The 21083-nt window shown below is 37.3% G+C and overlaps 1 protein-coding gene across 8 annotated transcripts in view; it reads right to left on the bottom strand.

The window, feature by feature from the left end:
- TLL1 (tolloid like 1) overlaps positions 1 to 21083 on the bottom strand; it is a 262444-nt gene that overhangs the window by 79143 nt on the left and 162218 nt on the right. The window lies entirely within an intron of this gene.

Raw genomic sequence — 21083 nt, 5'->3', positions numbered from 1 at the left:
ATAAACCTACCTAAGGAGACAAAAGACCTGTATGCAGAAAATTATAAGACACTGATGAAAGAAATTAAAGATGATACAAATAGATGGAGAGAGATAGCATGTTCTTGGATTGGGAGAATCAATATTGTGAAAATGAGTCTGCTACCCAAAGCAATCTACAGATTCAATGCAATCTCTATCAAACTACCACTGGCATTTTTCACAGAACTAGAACAAAAATTTTCACAATTTGTATGGAAACACAAAAGACTCTGAATAGCCGAAGCAATCTTGAGAATGAAAAATGGAGCTGGAGGAATCAGGCTCCCTGACTTCAGACTACACTACAAAGCTACAGTAATCAGGAGAGTATGGTACTGGCACAAAAACAGAAATATAGATCAATGGAACAGGATTGAAAGCCCAGCAGTAAACCCACACACATATGGTCACCTTATCTTTGATAAAGGCAGCAAGAATATACAGTGGATAAAAGACAGAGTCTTCAATAAGTTTTACTGGGAAAACTGGACAGGTACATGTAAAAGTATGAAATTAGAACACTCCATAACACCATACACAAAAATAAACTCAAAATGGATTAAAGACCTAAATGTAAGGCTAGACACTATCAAACTCTTAGAGGAAAATATAGGCAGAACACTCTATGACATAAATCACAGCAAGATCCTTTTTGACCCACCTCCTAGAGTAATGGAAATAAAAACAAAAGTAAAGAAATGGGACCTAATGAAACTTAAAAGCTTTTGCACAGCAAAGCAAACCATAAACAAGACCAAAAGACAACCCTCCGAATAAGAGGAAATATTTGCAAATGAAGCAACTGACAAAGAATAAATCTCCAGTATTATAAGCAGATCATGCAGCTCAATAAAAGAAAAACCAAACAACCCAATCCAAAAATGGGCAGAAGACCTAAATAGACATTTCTCCAAAGAAGATATACAGATTGCCAACAAGCAAATGAAAGAATTCTCAACATCACTAATCATTAGAGAAATGAAATCAAAAGTACATTGCGGTATCACCTCATTCTGGTCTGAATGGGCATACTCAGAAAATCTGCAAACGATAAATGCTGGAGAGGTTGTGGAGAAAAGGGAAAACTCTTGCACTGTTGGTGGGAATGTAAATTGATACAGCCACTATGGAGAATAGTATGGAGGTTCCTTAAAAAACTACAAATAGAACTACCATACAACCCAGCAATCCCACTACTGGGTATATACCCTGAGAAAACCATAATTCAAAAAGAGTAATGTACGAAAATATTCATTGCAGCTCTATTTACAATAGCCAGGACATGGAAGCAACCTAAGTGTTCAGCATTGGATGAGTGGATAAAGAAGATGTGGCACATATATACAACTGGATATTACTCAGCCATAAAAAGAAACGAAATTGAGATATTTGTAGTGAGGTGGATGGACCTAGAGTGTGTCATACAGAGTGAAGTAAGTCAGAAAGAGAAAGACAAATACCATATGCTAACACATATATATGGAATCTAAGAAAAAAAATGTCATGAAGAACCTAGGGGTAAGATGGGAATAAAGACACAGACCTACTAGAGAATAGACTTGATGATATGGGGAGGGGGAAGGTTAAGCTATGACAAAGTGAGAGCGTGGCATGGACTTATATACACTACCAAACGTAAAATAGATAGCTAGTGGTAAGCAGCCGCGTAGCACAGGGAGATCAGCTAGGTGGTTTGTGACCACCTAGAGGGCTGGGATAGGGATGGTGGGAGGGAGGGAGATGCAAGAGGGAAGAGATATGGGAACATATGTATATGTATAACTGATTCACTTTGTTATAAAGCAGAAACTAACACACCATTGTAAAGCAATTGTGCTCCAATAAAGATGTTAAAAAAATGAATCCTAAACAGTTATGAAATAAATAAAAATATTAATCCAATTTACTTAATCCAACTCTGCTGGGAGACATAAAAACATTAAAGTTTCCCAGGAAAATGAACATGTCAAAATAAGGGATTCTTAATTTAAATTCTAAAGAAGAATGGGCAGGAGAACTTGGGGCCTTGGTTTAAGCCCCTGCCTTACAACAGACTAGTTGTTTGACTCAGATCATAATTCCATCAGGGGTTCATTATATGGCAGGTGAAGACCAGGAGCTGGATTAGGCTGTGAAAATAATTTTTCTGCTTAAGTATATATGATAATATCTGGATTTTGAAAATTTTATTTGTCATCACCAACTATTCACAGGAACAATTTTTATACCTGCCTTTCCTTAATCCTTACTCCATCCCTATATCTAATCAGTTGTCAATTTCTATAGATGCTCTGCAATGCCCCTGAAAATGTTCTCCTCCTTCTATTTCATTGTCAGTGCTCTCCATGCTTCTCTGAATTAATGTAAGAGCTTCACAAGATGAGTTTTGTTTTTTAGTTGAACTATTCTCCAATTCATCCTACACTCTATGATCATTTTAATCCCAGTAAAGTTGGGTTCCCATCATGGTATTGGTGGCTTTACATCCATCTTTATAAATTTCTAAGCCTGGGCATCAAAGATTCTATGTGATAACCTACCTTTTCTGCCTCACTTTCACTATCTCAAACAAAGAATCTTCATCCCACTCATCCCAGACTCTTGCTATTGCATCCTGACAAAGTACCCCAATTTTAGTATTCCTTTATTCAAGGTATACATAATTCTACCTGGGATCCTACTTTCCCCTTCCCTATTTCTAGAAACTCTTCATATCTCTCAAAGTTTGAAATAAATACTGCCCTTTTTTCAGTCATGTCTGGATCTCACAACAAGGTCTGAGCTCTCTTACATCTGCAAATCCATGACAAGTTCTGTCTTGCTTTCTTCAGCTATTTTTCAGTTTGCCTATTATATTACTAGGCCTTGTCCTTGTTATATGTTTGTAAGATTCTTGATGGCAAAGATTTCTTTCACAAACCAGCAGATGCATTTATTTTAATAAAATCAAAGATTTTTCTATGTAGTAATTGCTAAATTTAAGCAGTGGCCTTTGGCAATATAAATATTATATTGTAAATTGACCCCATATGTGTAAATCATTAGATCTTGTCAAAAGAACGTTTTGCAAAATGAAAGAGGTCAAATAATAGTTTTTAAATGAAAAGAAAAAATATTAACTCTAGTCAAGACATAAGCAATATGCCCTTGTTGAAAGGTCAATCAATTCTAAGGAATGAAAAAACCGATATTATTTGCTTCTGTCAGCTCAGTACAGCTACATTCCCAGAGGCACATTCTGGGCTGTTCCCAGCATTTGCTGTGTAATGTCAAGGACGGCCTGGGATTGAACAGGACTGCCTTTACCTTCGGAACCTCAGTCCTAGGAAGACATACATGTACATTAACAATCTTATTATGATTATTATTATTTTCAATCTTATTTTTAACTGTGGTAAAATATATATAAAATTTAACATTTTAACCATTTTAAGTATAGAGTTCTGTGGCATTAAGTACATTCACATTATTGCACAACAACACTCTTATTTAAAAAATATTTTTTCCTGGATAAAATAATATACTTTTATTGTAGAAAAGGAAAGGAAGAAGAAATCAAAACCTATTTGTAAACTTACCAGGAGAAATAAGCATTGTGTTGGTATATACCAACACAATGCTTATATTCTTCTACAATCTTGTCTTAACATATGTAATTTAAAGAATTAGATCTTTTCATGCCTATGATTTTTAACCTGCTTATTAAACTTACCAATAATTTGAAAACATAGTCTCTAGTTCCAGGAAATACAGTCTTTAAAAAAAAAATAGTTTGTAATACGGGTGCCATGATATTTTAAAATAATAACTCATGTGATTATCTTCAGAGAGAGAAATTTATTGACAGTCTTCTCATTTATACCATGTTTTATTCCTTCTTAATAAAAATAATTTGAAAAGGAAATTATCAAATAAACATTTCACTTTTTCATTGGCCATTATGTATATTTTTAAAAATAGAATATTTAGTACCTAAAAAAATCAATCAGTGTTTTCTTTCAGCTTTCAAATTTTATTTTGTTTTCAAATTTTCAAAATAGCTATCTTTGCATATAAACATAATAGCTGTAGGATAAATTTCTAGGATAAAGTGTTTTGCAAAATGTGACACAGATTAGCAGAGTTCTTCAGAAATGTTATCTCAATGTTTACTTCCAGGAGCTGGGTACTCTCACCATCATTTGATATTATCATTCTATTCCTTCTTTGCCAATTCGATGAATGAAATACAGCACATTGTTGTAGCATCACTTTGATAAAAAATGAGAGTAAACAATTTCATACATTGATTAAATATCTATTTACCCTGATACTTCAATAAATACTCTGCTTCTTCAGTCATTTTCTAATATGGTGCAAATCTTTATTTATTAATTTATGACAGCTCTTCATATATGTATAATATCAATGTTGTCTTATCCATTTGTGCTATAATATTCTTCATTTTGATTTTAATATGTATATTTGCATTTTTATAAAAGAGATTTAGTTTATGTAAATAGCTCTAAGAATTATTTTATTACATTTTCTTATTTTCAATTTATGTACCCGACATCTTTTTCAAAATAAAAAACAAATCACTTATGCTTTCTTTAGAAAAAATATGCAACATAAAATAAAAGTTTAGGGACTTTCCTGGTGGTGTAATGGTTAAGAATCTGCCTGTTGATGCAGGGGACATGGGTTTGAGCCCTTGTCCAGGACGTCCCACATGCTGCAGAACAACTAAGCCCATGTGCCACAACTACTGAGCCTGTGCACTAGAGCCCACAAGCCAGAGCTACTGAAGCCCGCATGCTGCAGCTACTGAAAGCCATACACCTAGAGCCTGTGCTCCGCAAGAAGAGAAGCTGCCGCAATGAGAACCCCAGGCACCACAACGAAGAACTAAAGAAAGCCTGCGTGCAGCAACAAAGACCCAACACAGCCATAAATAAATAAATAAATTTATAAAAAAGTTTAATTTTTTCAAAAATATTTTCATTATTATTTATTGAAAAAGCCTTTTCCCAATTTATTTGAGACATCATCTCTATAAATGAGTATGTGACGTCTACTCCTCCCTGAGGCATAATTCTGACTTTTTTAGATTAATCCAGAAGCCTATTTTACATTACCACAGAATTTGAATTACTGAAACTTCATAATGTTTTTCTACTATCTTACAGTGCAATTCACTCCCTTTTGTTAATTATTTTAGAGTTTGCCTTGGGGAGAGAGCTTCAAGATGGCGGAAGAGTTAAGACGCAGAGATCACTTTCCTCCCGACAAATACATCAGAAATACATCTACATGTGGAACAACTCCTACAGAACACCCACTGAACACTGGCAGAAGACCTCCCTACATACCTGGGTAGGGCAAAAGGCAAGAAACTCCCTACATACCTGGGTAGGGCAAAAGAAAAAAGAAAAAGCAGAGACAAAAGAATAGGGACGGGACCTGCACCAGTGGGAGGGAGCTGTGAAAGAGGAAAGGTTTCAACACACTAGGATGCCCCTTCGCAGGCCGAAACTGCAGATGACGGAGGAGGGAAGCTTTGGAGGAAAGGAGGAGAGTGCAGCCACGGGTGCGGAGGGCAACGCGGAGAGATTCCCACACAGAGGATCAGTGCCGACCAGAACTCACCATCCCAAGAGGCTTGTCTGCTCACCCGCCAGGGCGGGTGGGGGCTGGGAGCTGAGGCTTGGGCTTCGGAGGTTGGATCCCAGGGAGAGGACTGGGGTCCACTGTGTGAACACAGCCTGAAGGGGGCGAGTGTGCCACAGCTAGCCGGGGGGCAGTCCCGGAAAATGTCTGGAGCTGCTGAAGAGGCAAGAGACGTTTTCTTGCCTTTGTTTCCTGGTGCGTGAGGAGAGGGGATTAGGAGCCCCGCTTAAAGGAGCTCCAGAGACGGGTGCAAGCCACGGCTATCAGTGCGGACCACAGAGACGGGCATGAGATGCTAAGGCTGCTGCTGCCACCACCAAGAAGCCTGTGTGCAAGGACACGTCACTCTCCATATCTCCCCTGCTGGGAGCTTTTGCAGCCTGCCACTGCCAGGGTCCCGTGATCCAGGGACAAATTTTCTGGGAGAACACACGGCACACCTGAGGCTGGTGCAATGTCATGCTGGCCTTTGCCGCCGCAGGATCGCCCTGCATCCATACCCCTCCCTCCTCCTGGCCTGAGTGAGCCAGACATCAGAAGGAGCTGCTCCGTTAACCCCGCCCTGTCTGAGAAGGAACAGATGCTCTCAGGCGACCTACCCGCAGAGGCGGGTCCACATCCAAAGCTGAACCCCAGGAGCTGTGCAAACAAAGAAGAGGAAGGTAAATCACTCCCAGCAGCCTCAAGAGCAGCGGATTAAATCTCCACAGTCAACTTGATGTGCCCTGCATCTGTGGAATACCTGAATAGACAAGGAAATATCCCAAATTGAGGAGGTGGACTTTGGGAGGAATGATATATGTATTTTTTCCCCTTTTTCTCTTTTTGGGAGTGTATGTTTCTGTCTGTGATTTTGTCTATATAGCTTTGCTTTTACCATTTGTCCTAGGGTTCTGTCGGTCCTTTTTTTTTTTATAACATAAAAAATTTATTTCCTAATAATTATTTTTTATTTTAATAACTTTTAAAATTTTATATTCATCTATCTTTCTTTCTTTGTTTCCTCCCTTTTATTCTGAGCCTTGTGGAGGACAGGCTCTTGGTGCTCCAGCCTGGCATCAGGGCTGTGCTACTGAGGTGGGAGAACCAAGTTCAGGATACTGTTCCACAAGAAACCTCCCAGCTCCATGTAATATCAAATGGCAAAAATCTCCCAGAGAACTCCATCTCAACACCAAGAACCAGCTCCACTCAAAAACCAGCAAGGTACAGTGCAGGACACCCTATGCCAAAAAGCTAGCAAGACAGGAATGAAACCCCATCCATTGTCACAGAGGCTGCCTAAAATCAAAATAAGGCCACAGACACCCCAAAAAACACCACCAGAGGTGGACCTGCCCACCAGAAAGAAAAGATCCAGCCTCATCCACCAGAACACAGGCTCTAGTCTCCTCCACCAGGAAGCCTACACAACCCACTGAACCAACCTTAGCCACTGGGCACAGACACCAAAAACAACGGGAACTACCAACCTGCAGCTTGCAAAAAGGAGACCCGAAACACAGTAAGTTAAGCAAAATGAGAAGACAGAGAAACAAACAGATGAAGGAGCAAGGCAAAAACCCACCAGATCTAACAAATGAAGAGGAAATAGGCAGTCTACCTGAAAATCGATTCAGAATAATGATAGTAAAGATGATCCAAAATCTTGGAGATAAGATGCAGAATATACAAGAGACATTTAACAAGCACTTAGAAGAACCAAAGAGCAAACAAACAGTGATGAGCAACAGAATAAATGAAATTAAAAATTCTCTAGGGGCTCCCCTGGTGGCACAGGGGTTAAAAGTCCACCTGCCACTGCAGGAGACACGGGTTCATGCCCTGGTCCGGGAAGATCCCACATGCTGCGGAGTGGCTGGGCCTGTGACCAATGGCCACTGAGTCTGCACGTCCAGAGCCCATGCTCCACAATGGGAGAGGCCACAACAGTGAGAGGCCCGTGTACTGCAAAAAAAAAAAAAAAAAAAAAAAAAAAAGAAGTAGAAAAAAAATTCTCTAGAAGGGATCAATAGCAGAATAACTGAACCAGAAGAACGGATAAGTGACCTGGAAGATAAAATAGTGGAAATAACTACTGCAGAGCAGAATAAAGAGAAAAAGAATGAAAAGAATTGAGTCTCAAAGACCTCTGGGACAATATTAAACACAACAACATTCGAATTATGGGGGTCCCAGAAGAAGATGAGGAAAAGAAAGGGACTGAGAAAATATTCGAAGAGATTAGAGTTGAATACTTCCCTAATATGGGAAAGGAAATGGTTAATCAAAACCAGGAAGCACAGAGAGTCCCATACAGGATAAATCCAAGGAGAAACACGCCAAGACACATATTAATCAAACTATCAAAAATTAAATACAAAAAGCAGCAAGGGAAAAACAACAAATAACACATAAGGGAATACCCATAAGGTTAACAGCTGGTCATTCAGCAGAAACTTTGCAAGCCAGAAGGGAGTAGCAGGACATATTTAATGTGATGAAGTAGAAAAAACTATAACCAAGATTACTCTACCCATCAAGGATCTCATTCAGGTTTTCTTCTTTTTGTTTTACAAATTTATTTATTTTTTATTTATTTTTACTTTTCACTGTGTTGGATCTTCGTTGCTGCTCCTGGGATTTCTCTAGTTGTGGTGAGCAGGGGCTACTCATTGCAGTGGTTTCTCTTGCTGTGCAGCAAGGGATCTAGGTGTGCAGGTGTCAGTAGCTGTGGATCACAGGCTTTAGATTGCAGGCTCAGTAGTTGTTGTGCATGGGCTTTGTTGCTCCATGGCATGTGGGATATTCCCAGACCAGGGCTCGAACCCATGTCCCCTGGATTGGCAGGTGGATTCCTAACCACAGCACCAACAGGGAATCCCCTCATTCAGATTTGACGGAAAAATTAAAGCTTTACAGACAAGAAAAAGCTAAGAGAATTCAGCACCACCAAACCAGCTTTACAACAAATATGAAAGGAACTTCTCTAAGTGGGAAACAAAAGAGAAGGAAAGGACCTACAATAATAAACCCAAAGTACCTAAGAAAATGGTAATAGGAATATAGATATCGATCATTACCTTAAATGTAAATGGATTAAATGCTCCAACCAAAAGACACAGACTGGCTGAATGGATACAAAAACTAGACCTGTATATATGCCATCTACAAGAGACCCACTTCAGACCAGAGACACATACAGACTGAAAGTGAGGGGATGGAAAATGATATTCCATACAAATGGAAATCAACAGAAAGCTGGAGTAGCAATTCTCATATCAGTCAGTGTAGACTTTAAGATAAACACTATTAAAAGAGACAAAGAAGGACACTACATAATGATCAAGGGATTCATCCAAGAAGAAGACATAACAATGGTAAATATTTATGCACCCAACATAGGAGCAGGTCAATACATAAGGCAAATGCTAACAGCCATAAAAGGGGAAATTGACAGTAACACAATCATAGTAGGGGACTTTAACACCCCACTTTCACCAATGGACACATCATCCAAAATGAAAATAAATAAGGAAACACAAGCTTTAAATGATATATTAAACAAGATGGACTTAATGGATATCTATAGGACATTCCATCCAACAACAACAGAATACACATTTTTCTCAAGTGCTCATGGAACATTCTCCAGGGTAGATCATATCTTGGGTCACAAATCAAACCTTGGTAAATTTAAGAAAATTGAAATTATATCAAGTATATTTTCCGACCACAACACTATGAGACTAGATATCAATTACAGGAAAAGATCTCTAAAAAATACAAACACTTGAAGGCTAAACAATACACTATTTAATAACGAAGTGATCACTGAAGAAATCAAAGAGGAAATAAAAAAAACACCTAGAAACAAATGACAATGAAAACACGACAACCCAAAACCTATGGGATGCAGCGAAAGCAGTTCTCAAATGGAAGTTTAGAGCAATATAATTCTACCTTAAGAAACAAGAAATACCTCAAATAAACAACCTAACCTTATACCTAAAGCAATTAGAGAAAGAAGAACAAAAGAACCCCAAAGTTAGCAGAAGGAAATAAATGATAAAGATCAAATCAGAAATAAATGAAAAAGAAATGAAGGAAATGATAGCAAACATCAATATAACTAAAAGCTGGTTCTTTGAGAAGAGAAACAAAATTCATAAACCATTAGCCAGAATTATGAAGAAAAAAAGGAGAAGAATCAAATCAATAAAATTAGAAATGAAAAAGGAGAAGTAAAAACTGACACTGCAGAAATGCAAAGGATCATGAGAGATTACTACAGGCAACTGTATGCTAATAAAATGGACAACCTGGAAGAAATGGACAAATGCTTAGGAATGCACAGCCTTCTGAGACTGAACCAGGTAGAAATAGAAAATATGAACACACAAATCACAAGCACTGAAATTGAAACCATGATTAAAAACCTTCCAACAAACAAAAGCCCAGGACCAGATGGCTTCACAGGCGAATTCTATCAAACATTTAGAGAATAGCTAAAACCTATCCTTCTCAAACTCTTCCAAAATATAGCAGAGGGAGGAACACTCCGAAACTCCTTCTACAAGGCCACCATCACTGTGATACCAAAACCAGACAAAGGTGTCACAAAGAAAGAAAACTACAGGCCAATATCACTGAAGAACATAGATGCAAAAATCCTCAACAAAATACTAGCAAAAAGAATCCAACAGCACATTTAAAGGATCATACACCATGATCAATGGAGTTTATTCCAGGAATTCAAGGATTCTTCAGTATATGCAAATCAATCGATGTGATACACCATATTAACAAATTGAAGGAGAAAAACCATACAATCATCACAATAGATGCAGAGAAAGCTTTGGACAAAATTCAGCACCCATTTCTGATAAAAACCCTGCAGAAAGTAGGCATAGAGGGAACTTTCCTCAACATGATAAAGGCCATATATCACAAACTCACAGCTAATATTGTCCTCAAAGGTGAAAAACTGAAACCATTTCCACTAAGATCAGGAACAAGACAAAGTTGCCCATTCTCACAACCATTATTCAACATAGTTTTGGAAGCTTTAGCCACAGCAATTAGAGAAGAAAAAGAAATAAAAGGAATCCAAATTGGAAAAGAAGAAGTAAAGCTGTCACTGTTTGCAGATGACATGGTACTATACATAGAGAATCCTAAAGATGCAACCAGAAAACTACTAGAGCTAATCAATGAATTTGGGAGAGTAGCAGGAAACAAAATTAGTGCAGAGAAATCTCTTGCATTCCTACACACTAATGATGAAAAATCTGACAGTGAATTTAAGAAAATACTCCCATTTAGCATTGCAACAAAAAGAATAAAATATCTAGGAATAAACCTACCTAAGGAGACAAAGACATGTATGCAGAAAATTATTAGACACTGATGAAAGAAATTAATGATGGTACAAATAGATGGAGAGTTTTACCATGCTCTTGGATTGGAAGAATCAAAATTATGAAAATGAGTCTGCTACCCAAAGCAATCTACAGATTCAATGCAATCCCTATGAAACTACCACTGGCATTTTTCACAGAACTAGAACAAAAATTTTCACAATTTGTATGGAAACACAAAAGACCCTGAATAGCCAAAGAATTTTGGGAAAGTAAAATGGATCGGGAGGATTCAGCCTCCTTGACTTCAGACTATACTACAAAGCTAAGGTAATCAAGACAGTGTGGCACTGGCACAGAAAGAGAAAAATAGATTAATGGAACAGTACAGAAAGTCCAGAGATAAACCCATGCACATATGGTCACTTTATCTTTGATAAAGGAGGCAGGAATAAACAGTGGAGAAAAGACAAACTCTTCAATAAGTGGTGCTGGGAAAACTGGACAGCTACATATAAAAGAATGAAATTAGAACACTCCTTAATGCCATACACAAATATAAACTCAAAATGGATTAAAGATTAAATGAAAGGCCAGACACCATCAAACTCTTAGAGGAAAACATAGGCAGAACACTATGACATAAATCACAGAAAGATCCTTTTTGAATCACTTCCTAGAGAAATGGAAAGAGAAACAAAAATAAACAAATGGGACCTAATGAAAGTTTAAAGCTTTGGCACAGCAAAGGAAACCATAAACAAGACGAAAAGACAACCTTCAGAATGGGAGAAAATATTTGCAAATGAAGCAACTGACAAAGGATTAATCTCCAAAATTCACAAGTCACTCAACATTAAAAAAACAAAGAACCCAATCCAAAATTGGGCAGAAGACCTAAATAGACATTTCTCCAAAGAAGATATACAGATTTTCAACAGACACATGAAAGAATGTTCAACATCATTAATCATTAGAGAATTGCAAATCAAAACTACAATGAGATATCATCTCACTCCGGTCAGAATGGCCATCATAAAAAATCTACAAACAATAAATGCTGGAAAGGGTGTGTAGAAAGGGGAACCCTCTTGCACTGTTGGTGGGAATGTACACTGATACAGCCATTATGGAGAATAGTATGGATGTTCATTAAAAAAGGAAAAGTAGAACTACCATACCCCCCAGCAATCCCACTACTGAGCATATACCTGAGAAAACCATAATTCAAAAAGAGTTATGTACCAAAATGTTCATTGCAGCTATATTTTCACTAGCCAGGACATGGAAGTAACCTAAGTGTCCATCAGCAGATGAATGGATAAAGAAGATGTGGCACATATATACAGTGGAATATTACTCAGCCATAAAAAGGAAGGAAACTGAGTTATTTGTAGTGAGGTGGATGGACCTCTAGACTGTCATGCAGAGTGAAGTAAGTCAGAAAGAGAAAAACTAATACCATATGCTAACACATATATATGGAATCTAAAAAAGAAAAAAAATAAGTCATGAAGAACCTAGGGGCAAGACAGGAATAAAGACACAGACCCACGTGAGAATTGACTTGAGGATACTGGGAGGGAGAAGGGTAAGCTTGGATAAAATGAGAGGGTGGCATGGACTTATATACACTACTAAATGTAAAACAGATAGCTAGTGGGATGCAGCCGCATAGAACAGGGAGATCAGCTTGGTGCTTTGTGACCACCTAGAGGGGTGTGATTGTGAGGGTGGGAGGGAGGGAGTTGGTAGTGAGAAGATATATGGGGACATATGTATATGTATAACTGATTCACTTTGTTATAAAGCAGAAACTAACACACCATTGTAAAGCAACTATACTCCAATAAAGATGTTAAAAAAAAATTGTCTTGGTTATTCCAAATCCTTTATTTTAGAAATAAACTCTAGAAAAATTTGGTTTGGTAGAAAACAAAAATCTATTGCAAATTTGTATGGAATTACATTAATACCATACATTAATTTTGGAAAAACTGACAATTTATATTACATCCTTATACACAATATATCATTCTGTTAGTCCCACAGTAAAGTCTTCAGCTTTCTAAAGTCTGTTACATTTTAATATATTTGTTTTTATTTGATCACCTCTACACTTGTTTTCCTTGATTCTTTTTAATTTTTGAAAAGAGGAAAGTGATATTCTCTACAACTAAAAGAAAAAAAGTAATGATTATCTCTGCCACATGCAATCTGTGTGATGTTAGGCAGATGACTCAATCCTTTCTTAAGTTTAATTTTCTTTAGGTGTAAAATGGAGATAATTGTAATACTAAACTCAGTGGGGTGTGAGTAGGTTAGAGGAAGTTAGCAAAACACCTTGTATATGTAAGCACTGAATAAGGATTAGTTTCTTCTAATCATTGTATTGAACATAAAACTATCTAGTCCTAATTCACCTCATTATTATTAAATATGCATACTAATTCTAATGTTACTAGCATTTATAAGAAAACTTAGAGTTTTGTTTTCCATTTTGATATTATTATTTGATAAACAGATTTTATAACACTGAACTACTCTCAAATTACTAAATCAAAACATTTGTAATATTATAAATTATAGAGATTGATTTGATTTGATTATATTTATATAACAACTATGTGTTTACATTTTTATGTGAAGCACTTCATAATTTTTTCATATGTGTTGTATGGGGTGCACCTATCAGAATTTTACTAGTTTTATAAAATAAATGAAGAGGCTACACATTATTTTGAAATACACTAGAAATATATTTTATTATGTAGGAAGTATCCAGAATTGTACAATTTGAAAAAACTTCTTTGAGAAATCATCAGCAATCAGTACCACTCTAAATAACTTGCCACCTTATTTTATATGGTTATTAAGTTATTACATTTTTCATGCTCATTAAATCAGTTTTGGTAACTTGAATTTCCAGGATTCTATATTAAGAAATATTTTTTAAATATTTCTGCAAATTTTGATTTTTAATAAGTTGAATATATAGCTAATTATATCTAATGAAACTATATTATCATGAATTCAAGTAAAAATCTTTAAATGGAGTATAATATATAAAAATATTGAATCACTATGCTGTACATGTGAAACTAATATAATATAATAAATAAACTATATTTTAATTTTTTTAAATCCACATTTCAATTAGGAAAAATACCACCAAAACCAGCTAAGCTAAAGAACGAATTTAAAATATAAACTATAAGCAGGACAAAATGAGCTTTGATGGATGTCTGAGATGGGAGAAAGAATACTGAATAAAAATATTTGGTAAATCTTCAACAAATGTTGTTGAGAAAAATGGATCTCTATGTGGAAGAGAATGAATTTAGATTCTTATCTTAAGCCATATACAAAAATTAACTCAACAATGGATTAAAGACCTATACATAAAACTCAAAACTCTAAACCTCTGAGGAGAAAACATATGGGAAAATCTTCATTATACTGGATCTGGCAATGATTCCTTGTTATGGCTCCAAAAGCAAAGGAAACAAAACCAAAAATTAGATAATTTGTACTCCGTCAACTAAAAAGCTTTTGTGAAGCAAAGGAAATGATCAACATTGTCAAAAGGCATCTACAGAAAAGGACATAATATTTGCAAGTCATGTATTTCATCAAGGGTAAGTATCCAGAATATATAAAGGACCCCTACAACATAACAAGAAAAAATTAAATAATCCAATTTAAAAAATGGGCAAAAGGCTTGAATAGACATTTCACTGAGGATGATGTACAAATGGCCAATAATCAAATGAAAAAATGCTGAGCATCACTAATCATGAGAGAAATGCAAATCAAAACCATAAGGATTTATCACCTCACACCCATTAGAATGGTGAGCATCAAAATATTTGAAGATAACACATGTTGGTGAAGATGTGGAGAAATTGGACCCCATGTGTGGTGTTGGAGAGACTCTGAATAGTGCAGCCACTATGGAAGACAGTATGAAGGGTCCTCAAAAAATTAAAAATAGAACTGCAATATGATCCAGCAATCCCCGAGAAGTTATGCATGCTACAACATGAATGAGCCTTGAGGCCATTATGCAAAGTAAAATAAGTCAGTTACAAAAGGACAAATGCTGTGTGACTTCACTTATATGAGGTATCTAAAGCAGTCAAATTCATAAGAAACAGAAAGTAAATAGTGCTTACTAGAACTGAGGGGAGGGGAAAAGGAGAGTTGTTTAACAGATACAGAGATTCAGTTTTACAAGATTAAAAAGTTCTGGAGATCCGTTTCTTAAAGTGTGAATGTATTTAACACTATTAAATTGTATATTTAAGAATGGTTAAAGGACTTCCCTAGTGGTCCACTGGGCAAGACTCTGCACTCCCAATGCAGGGGGCCCTGGTTCAATCCCTGGTTGGGGAACTAGATCCACATGCATGCCACAACTAAGAGTTTGCAGGCCACAACTAAGAAGTCCTCATACTGCAACTAAGAGTTTGCATGCAGCAACTAAGATCCCATGTGCTGCAACGAAGACCCAGGGTAGCCTAATCCAATCAGTCAATCAATATTTGAAAAAATGTTTAAGACAGCAATTTTATGTTGTATGTTTTTTTATCACAATAAAAATGTTAGGTAAATATCTGCGTATAGACCAATGTTAAGTGCAAAAAACAATAATAACATCTCATTTGCTTCAGGAAGAAAACAAGCTTGAAAACAAATCAAAACAATAGCATGTTACAATGTGAATCATAATCTTTTTTTAGCATCTTTTATGGTTTGGGAGGAAGATAAAGATACTATTTATATATGACTCAATTAAAAGAATAGGCTAGAGCTTCAAGATGGCGGAAGAGTAAACGTGGAGATCACCTTCCTCCCCACAAATACATCAGAAATACATCTACATGTGGAACAACTCCTACAGAACACCTACTGAACGCTGGCAGATGGCCTCAGACCTCCCTAAAGGAAAGAAACTCCCCACGTACCTCGGTAGGGCAAAATAAAAAGCAGTACAAAAGAATAAGGACGGGACCTGCACCAGTGGAAGGGAGTAGTGAAGGAGGAAAGGTTTCCGCACATTAGGAAGCCCCTTCGTGGGCAGAGATGGCGGGTGGTGGAGGGGGGAAGCTTCGGAGTGAAGGAGGACAGCACAGCAACAGGGGTGCGGAGGGCAAAGAGGGGTGTGCCCCGCTGGGGTGGGTGTGGGCTGGGAGCTGAGCCTCGGGCTTCGGAGATCAGATCCCAGAGAGAGGACTGGGGACGGCTGCGTGAACACAGCCTGAAGGGGGCTAGTGTGCCACCGCTAGCCGGGGGGGAGTCTGTGAAAAAGACTGGAGCTGCCGAAGAGGAAATAGACTTTTTCTTGCCTCTTTATTTCCTGGTGTGCGAGGAAAGGGGATTAAGAGCACTGGTAAAGGAGCTCCAGAGACGGCTGTGAGCCAGGGCTATCAGCGCTGACCCCAGAGATGGGCATGAGACCCTCAGGCTGCTGCTGCCGCCACCAAGAAGCCTGTGAGAAAGCACAGGTCACTCTCCACAAGTCCCCTTCCAGGAGCCTCTGCAGTCCGCCACTGAATGTTCCCGTGATCCAGGAACAACTTCCCTGGGAGAACACGTGGCGCACCTGAGGCTGCTGCAAAGTCACGCTGGCCTCTGCCGCTGCAGGCCCATCCTGCATCCATGCCCCTCCCTCTCTCCAGCCTCAGTGAGCCAGAGACCCCGAATCAGGTGCTTCTTTAATCTCGTAGTGTCTGAGTGAAGTAAAGACGCCCTCAGGCAACCTACACGCAGAGGCAGTTCCAGATCCAAAGCTGAACCCCTGGAGCTGTGTGAACAAAGAAGAGAAAGGGAAATTTCTCCCAGCAGCCTCAGGAGCAGTGGATTAAATCTCCACAATCAACCTGATGTACCCTGCATCCGTGGAATACCTGAATAGACAACGAATCACCCCAAATGGAGGAGGTAGATTTTGGGAGCAAGGATATATATATATATTGCCTTTTTCTCTTTTAGTGATTCTATATGTGTATGTTTCTTCTGAGATTTTGCCTGTATAGCTTTGCTTTTACCATTTGTCCTAGGTTTCTCTCTGTACTTTTTTTGTTGTTGTTAATTACTTAAAATTTTTTTCTTAATAATTTTTTTTATCTTTTATTTTAACAACTTTATTTTATTTTTTTCTTTTGTTATTTCTCGATTTCTCTCTTTCTTTCTGTCACTCTTTCTTTCTTTCTTTCCTTCCTTCCTTCCTTCCTTCCTTCTTCCTTCCTTCCTTCCTTCCTTCCTTCCTTCCTTCCTTCCTTTCTTTCTTTCTTTCTTTCTTTCTTTCTTTCTTTCTTTCTTTCTTTCTTTCTTTCTTTCTTTCTTTCCTCCCTTTTATTTCTGAGCTCTCTGGAGAAAGGCTCTTGGAGCTCCAGCCAGGTGTCAGGGTTGGGCCAGTGAGGTGGGAGAGCCTAGTTCAGGACACTGGTCCACAAGAGACCTCCCAGATCCACATAATATCAAACTGTGAAAATCTTCCAGAGACCTCTGTCTCAATGCCAAGACCCAGCTCCACTCAATGACCACAAAGCTACAGGGCAGGACACACTATGCCAAACAGCTAGCAATAGAGGAACACAACACCATCCATTACCACAGAGGCTGCCTAAAATCATAATAAGGCCACAGACACCACAAACACACGACCAGACGTGGACTTGCCCACCAGAAAGATAAGATCTAGCCACATCCACCAGAACACAGGCACTAGTCCCCTCCACCTGGAAGCCTATACAACCCACTGAATCAACGTTAGCCACTGGGCACAGACACCAAAAACAACAGGAACTACCAACCTGCAACCTGCAAAAAGGAGACCAAAAACACAGTAAGTTAAGCAAAATGAGAAGACAGAGAAACACACAGATGAAGGAGGAAGGCAAAAACGCACCAGACCTAATGACAAATGACCAGACAAATGAAGGGGAAATAGGCAGTCTATGTGAAAAATAATTCAGAATAATGATAGTAAAGATGATCCAAAATCTTGGAAATAGAATGGAAAAAATACAGGAAATGCTTAACAAGGACCTAGAAGAACTAAACAGTAAACAAACTGATGAACAACACAATAAATGAAATTAAAGATTCTCTAGAAGGGATCAATAGCAGAATAACTGAAGCAGAAGAATGGATAAGGAACCTGGAAGATAAAATAGTGGAAATAACTACTGCAGAGCAGAATAAAGAAAAAAGAATTAAAAGAATTGAGGACAGTCTCAGAGACCTCTGGGACAACATTAAATGCACCAACATTCGAATTATAAGGGTCCTAGAAGAGGAAGAGAAAAAGAAAGGGACTGAGAAAATATTTGAAGAGATTATAGTTGAGAACTTCCCTAATATGGGAAAGGAAATAGTTAATCAAGTCCAGAAAGCACACAGTCCCATACAGGATAAATCAAGGAGAAACATGCTAAGACACATATAAATCAAACTATCAAAAATTAAATACAAAGAACAAATATTAAAAGCAACAAGGGAAAAACAACAAATAACAGATAAGGGAATCCCCATAAGGTTAACAGCTAAACTTTCAGCAGAAACTTTGCAAGCCAGAAGGAAATGGCAGGACATATTTAAAGTGATGAAGGAGAAAAAACTAAAACCAAGATTACTCTACCAAACAAGGATCTCATTCAGATTTGATGGAGAAATTAAAAGCATTATAGACAAGCAAAAGCTAAGAGAATTCAGCACCATCAAACTAGCCTTACAACAAATGCTAAAGGAAGTTCTCTAGAAAGGAAACACAAGAGAAGGAAAGGACATACAATAATAAAACAAAAGCAATTAAGAAAATGGTAATAGGAACAACATATCGATAATTACCTTAAATGTAAATGGATTAAATGCTCCAACCAAAAGATATAGACTGTCTGAATGGATACAAAAACAAGACCCGTGTATATGCTGTGTATGAGAGACCCACTTCAGACCTAGGGACACATACAGACTGAAAGTGAGGGGATGGAAAATGATATTCCATGCAAATGCAAATCAAAAAAACGCTGGAGTAACAATTCTCATATAAGACAAAATAGACTTTAAAATAAAGACTATTACAAGAGACAAAGAAGGACACTACATAATGATCAAGGGATCAACCCAAGAAGAACATATAACAATTGTAAATATTTATGCACCCAATATAGGAACACCTCAATACATAAGGTAAATGCTTACAGCCATGAAAGGGGAAACCAACAGTAACACAATCATAGTAGGGGACTTTAACACCCCACCTTCACCAATGGACACATCATCCAAAATGAAAATAAATAAGGAAACACAAGCTTTAAATGATACATTAAACAAGATGGACTTAATGGATATTTATAGGAGATTCCATCCAAAAACAACAGAATACACATTCTTCTCAAGTGCTCATGGAACATTCTCCAGGATAGACATATCTTAGTTCACAAATCAAGTCTTGGTAAATTTAAGAAAATTGAAATTGTATCTAGTATCTTTTCCGACCACAACACTATGAGACTAGATATTAATTACAGGAAAAAAATTTCTGTAAGAAATAAAACACATGGAGGCTAAACAACACACTACTTAATAAAGAAGAGATCACTTAAGAAATCAAAGAGGAAATCAAAAAATAACTAGAAACAAATGACAGTGAAAACACAACAAGCCAAAACATATGGGATGCAGCGAAAGCAGTTCTAAGAGGGAAATTTATAGCAATGCAATCCGACCTTAAGAAACAAGAAACATCTCAAATAAACAACTGAAACTTACACCTAAAGCAATTAGAGAAAGAAGAACAAAAGAACCCCAAAGTTACCAGAAGGAAAGAAATCATATAGATAAGATGAGAAATAAATGAAAAAGAAATTAAGGAAGTGATAGCAAATATCAATACTAAAAGCTGATTATTTGAGAAGATAAACAAAATTGATAATCCATTAGCCAGACTTACAAAGAAAAACAGGGAAAAGACTCAAAGCAATACAATTAGAAATGGAAAAGGAGAACTAACAACTGACACTGCAGAAATACAAAGGATCATGTGAGATTACTCCAAGCAACTGCATGCCCATAAAATGGACAACTTGGAAGGAATGGACAAATTCGTAGAAATGCAAAAACTTCCGAGACTGAATCAGGAAGAAATAGAAAATACGAAAAGACCAATCACAAGCACTGAAATTGAAACTGTGATTAAAAATCTTACAACCAAAAAAAGCCCAGGACCAGATGGATACACAGGTGAATTCTATCAAACATTTATTGAAGAGCTAACACATATCCTTCTCAAACTCTTCCAAAATAAAGCAGAGGGAGGAATACTCTGAAACTCCTTCTACAAGGCCACCATCACTGTGATACCAAAACCAGACAAAGGTGTCACAAAGAAAGAAAACTACAGGCCAATATCACTGATGAACATGGATGCAAAAATCCTCAACAAAATACTAGCAAACAGAATCCAACAGCACATTAAAAGGATCATACACCATGATCAAGTGGGGTTTGTTCCAGGAATGCAAGGATTCTTCAGTATACCCAAATCAATCAATGTGATACAACGTATTAACAAACTGAAGGAGAAAAACCATACAATCATCACAATAGAGGCAGAGAAAGCTTTGGACAAAATTCAGCACCCATTTATGAGAAAAAACCCTGTAGAAAGTAGGCATAGAGGGAAATTTCCTCAACATAATAAAGGCCATATATGACAAACTCACATCCAACATCGTCCTCAATGTTGAAAAACTGAAAACATTTCCACTAAGAAAAGGAACAAGACAAGGTTGTCTGCTCTCACCACACTTATTCAGCATAGTTTTGGAAGTTTTAGCCACAGCAAGAAGAAATGAAAAAGAAATAAAATGAATCCAAATTGGAAAAGAAGAAGTAAAGCTGTCACTGTTTGCAGATGATATGGTATTATACATAGAGAATCCTAAAGATGCTACCAGAAAACTACTAGAGCTAATCAATGAGTTTCGTAGAGTAGCCAGATACAAAATTAGTGCAGAGAAATCTCTTGCATTCCTATACACTAATGATGAAAAATCTGAAAGTGAA

This window comes from Globicephala melas, chromosome 5 (genome assembly GCF_963455315.2).
Source record: "Globicephala melas chromosome 5, mGloMel1.2, whole genome shotgun sequence".
Lineage (NCBI taxonomy): Eukaryota > Metazoa > Chordata > Mammalia > Artiodactyla > Delphinidae > Globicephala > Globicephala melas.
This window is presented reverse-complemented; position numbering and strand designations above follow the sequence as displayed.